Raw genomic sequence first — 4,703 nt, 5'->3', positions numbered from 1 at the left:
TTGTCACGGTCTTTGTGCGTTCTCACACACACACACAAGAATCCATCTCGTACCGCTCCTGCTTCAACCATGAGGGCCCAAATTGGGCCAATCACGTTGCAGTATCGTGGTTTAAGGCGGGACATACCAGCTGTGACAAACGCAAGAGCTGTTGAGCTCACAGCCGAACCAACATAGACATGGCAGTGCGGCAGGATGTAGCTGCTGCTGTCACATCTGTTTGGTCAGAATCCACGATTTCATCTTTGAAAGATCAATAAGAATAACCTTGAACAGCTTATCTTGTGGTTTCTTATAGCTGCTGCTGCTTACATTTTCTTTTGATACCGTGATTGGGTAAAACCAACCTTTGGTAAGCTGCCAGTAGGTGTCGCTTCGTCCAATCAGCTCTGAAAGTTCTGCTGAAATTTCCTCCTTTCCCCAAATGGATTCATATGGAGCAGAACCAGATTAATGATGTCCAGAACATAGAGTGCTGCACATTATTAATCTGGCTGGCCAGGTTAATAAAGATCATCTGTCAGGGAAAGCTCATTGTTTTACATTTCAGGGTAAGGTAATGAGAAAGCTCTCTGTTTCCCAGACAGCCAACAAGGAGCCAGAGGCCCGCTTCAACAAGCTTCACCTTAATGTGTTTCTTTGTTAAACTATAAGCATGTAGAAGGTGATCTTTGTTAAATCTTTAAAACTGTTCATATTCCATTTATCTTAATCCCATGGCGAAACAATTTCTCTGTTAGAAAATGCAGTTATAGGAAAATATAAGAATTTCTTTATTGTCCCGCAATGGGGGAATTCAGGTGTGTCACAGGCAAACAGACAGTTACGCACAGTTATTAGTAATGAGGAAAAAGCAGTTTGAAAATGTTCATGAACAAGTAGTTGTGGAATAACCAAAAAAATAAAGGATTGGGGGCCCCCTTTTTTTATTTCCTTTTTGTGTTCAATTTCTTATCTGGTTTCAAAGCAAAATCTCCAGCTCCAGTAGCATCAGTCCCTCTGCGTCGTCCCAGGCTTCAGTCCGAGTCACAACGATGGCGGCGGGACCCTCGTGCTTCTGGAACTCCACCGGCTCGTTCAGATATCAGTCATCCAAACAAAAAAAACAACCGGAGAAATCGAAGAACAGACTACACATCGTCCAGTTCAAGATAAACAGACTTCTTTCATATCACAACAGCTCTTTTGCATAGTAGCTTCTCTATTCCTGCTGAAACGTGCTTAGTCTGCCATTTCTTTTTTTCTTCCTCGCTCTTACTCTTCTTCTCGTACTGACACAGGGGAAAATGTGGGTCTAATGCCCCCTACAGGACATTCTAAGAACTACAAAACAACACATTAAACATGCAGACAGATCAGCATAGTTTATGGGGGTTACATAACAATAGAGAGAATAAACTTGTAAATAATAAACAGTGTATACAAGATTTAGCTCTTCAGCAATGATGCTTTAATGTGTTTGTCTTGACTGCTTCATAAAGCCTTAATTCCATTATGTATGTCCTAGTTTATTAGATTACTCTAATGACAAATAACATACAAAATGGTCAGGTTTGGCACATGATATATGGGAGACAGGAAGTTTTTTTTTTCATGAAAGTATGTTGACGTTTCCTTCTGTTGTGGTATAGAGTATATTTGATGAAGATGTGATAAAATGCTGGGAAGGGTATAAATACTTTATATTATAAATATTATAAAGTAATTTCCTTTGTCCTGCTTCTTTTTGCTTGTGGCTCTCATGTGGCCAGCAGCAGAGGGGCCTAGTGCCTGAACTTTGTAATCATTTCTCTCCCTCGTTTAGATTAAAGTGTAATGGTCTATTTCTGTGTTTGAGTTTTACTTAGAGGGTGTTTATTTTAGAGTGTGGGTGCTTAGAGGAACTAAAGGAATCAGAGGGGACGTTATGCGTCTGAGTGCAGTCTAAGTGTACTCTGAACACCAAGTATATTAAAACAGTTGAATAGTACGATACATGCCTCCACCAGCGGATGAGCAAAGAAGGAAGCCGAACTTAGCCGTACACAAACTTACATAATATTTGTGATGTCAGTATCTAAGCTAGGCATGGGCTGGGATGGAATTTTGACTATGTTATAACCTTAAGCAAAAATTTCATGGCATCATGGTATTATGATCATAGTGATAAATTACATTATTTTAAAAAATGTCTGAAGGAAAAAAATTTTTTTTCCATCTGTCCGTCCGTCTGTCTTCTCTCTCTTATCCGGGGTCGGGTCGCGGGGGCAGCAGCTTCAGTAGGGAGGCCCAGGCGTCCCTCTCCCCAGCCACTTGGGCCAGCTCCTCAGGAGGAATCCCAAGGCGTTCCCAGGCCAGCCGGGAGACATAGTCCCTCCAGCGTGTCCTGGGTCTTCCCCTGGGCCTCCTCCCGGTGGGACGTGCCCGGAACACCTCTCCAGGGAGGCGTCCAGGAGGCATCCTGACCAGATGCCCGAGCCACCTCAACTGGCTCCTCTCGACGTGGAGGAGCAGCGGCTCTACTCTGAGTCCTCCCCGGATGACTGAGCTCCGTTGAACAGTTTTCTTAAAATTCTTTTTCTGGGTTTTTATGGCAATAGTGAATATTTTTTTTTACAAAGTAGCCTGACAGGAAGAGGATGAGAAAGGTGGAGGCATTTGGCACATTCCCTTTATTGTGCCATGTCATTTTGGGGCCTTTTGCGGTTGAATTTTCAGTGAGAATGATGATGAAAGCGGAAACCAAGTGAAAGCAGAAACAAGTTTATTTGTTGGTAGCAGCGTTCAGCATTACAGCCTCATGACCCCCCTCAAAGACACAATCACTGCCTTAAATACCCACAGCTGATTAAGGGCTAAACCATTTTGCTTCAGAAAATTTACAACTTTAACCTGTAACATACAATCTTATCAAACAGAATATACATATACACGTTCCCACCTATTTTTTAGAAATATTTTATATTTATAATTATATTTTAGACACCTAAACACCTTAAAACAAATGTTCCCGCTGCTTTCCCGTGGTCTCTCCTGGAACCTATAAATGGTGTCTGGACCCCTGGAGGACCTATTTGTCCAAGCAGCCTGGAGAGGACATAGAAAAACAGGTGAGTCACCACATCCTAACACTTCCTTTATATTCACACTTTTAACAGATTCTTACGTTTCTGAACAGAGACCTTAGCTCTAAATAACAGTTTTTCTCTTTTCACAGAAATCCACCACACTTTCTAATGAGCAACAGCTGTGCACAGCCTGAAACAAAAGGCTACGTGCTAATTGTTAAAATGTTCAATAAATAGTTAAAACTTCTTGTGTGCAAATGGTTATTGATGTGCAAATCCACGCTGTGCTCAATAAAGTGCAATACAAGTTACTTTTATAAAAACAATCCCAGTAATGAAGACCTCTTCATTATATTTCATGAAGCATGTTTTTAAGTTACTTAATCAACTGATATCAGGACAATAGTTAAAAGGAATGATTCAAGTATTGCCGTTCTTTTAACAGCAAACTCTGCACTCATAGAATAAAGGAGTTCAAGAATTTACTAACAGATACAAATGAACATCCAGAGAACAATTCAATTCAATTAAATGTTATTTATATAGCACCAATTCATGAAGCATATCATCTCAAAGTTCTTTCCAAAGTCAGGTTCCATCAAATCCTCTGGGTAGGTCAGAAAGTTTCCAGAGTTGGAGCTGGAGGATGGAAGGCCTCCTTCTGCCTTTCAAGACTCAATGCAAGAAACATTGGTTTTCTGTCCATGGCTGGCAAACTCTACACTCCTTTTCCTCATCATCGGCTCTGTGGAAACCTGTCATGCCTCCAAAATACTCATTATCCTGTAACTCCTCCTGGATCGTTCTAAGAATATCAGTTGCCTCTTAAAGTGCTCCTGATGGAAGCCCCACTCAACTCTCCCTGGTGGGCTCTTCATCCTCGTCTTCATCAGTAAGCTCATCACTTCACCTATTCTCTCCATTTCACATTCTTAAATACTCACCATGCGCCATCACTTGTTCCAGTGTTCCAACCCCCCCCCCCCCCCCCCCCCCCCGCGCTGCATCCATATCTTACTTCAATAAACTGTTAACTTTTCTTACATGTCCTGTGAGTTCTACTTGTGGACCAAAATCATGATAGAACACTCAGGTCAACTGGACCCAACACATTCTCTCAGGAAGTTCCTTTCTGAAAAGAACTCTCTCATTCCATTACATGACGCAGTATTGAGATCTCTCTGATCTCTCTGAATTCCACTTTTAATTGTTTTCCTCTGATTTTCCTGCAGGATAGTTAAAAAAAGCATGATAGTTTCATATGTAATAGCACTACTCTCTGGCAAAGCTTTAGAATGGACTGAGGCCCATTTCATAATCCACCTAACTTTGGCTGCACCTTTGAATTTCGGCTTGAGTTCAAACAAACCTCTAGCCAAGATTTTGATCACACTTCCCTGTCCAGAGACCTGTGTCTCTGGACAGGAACAAAGAACCGTAGCTGAATTTGCCATTTGTCAGGGAAACTATTCTGTTGAACCCAAATTCAACGACACACAGAGCCACGTTTTAGAGAGTTTATTGAGAAGTGATGGAAGGAGAACCAGAGAGCTGTACCGGTCTGGAGCAGCTGAGAGATGGCGGCTGAAGTGGAAAGGGAATTTCATGAATATACATTTCTGTTATGATGAAATCAGATTAAGATGTTATTTTAAA

Source organism: Fundulus heteroclitus, chromosome 24, assembly GCF_011125445.2.
Source record: "Fundulus heteroclitus isolate FHET01 chromosome 24, MU-UCD_Fhet_4.1, whole genome shotgun sequence".
NCBI lineage: Eukaryota > Metazoa > Chordata > Actinopteri > Cyprinodontiformes > Fundulidae > Fundulus > Fundulus heteroclitus.
This window is presented reverse-complemented; position numbering follows the sequence as displayed.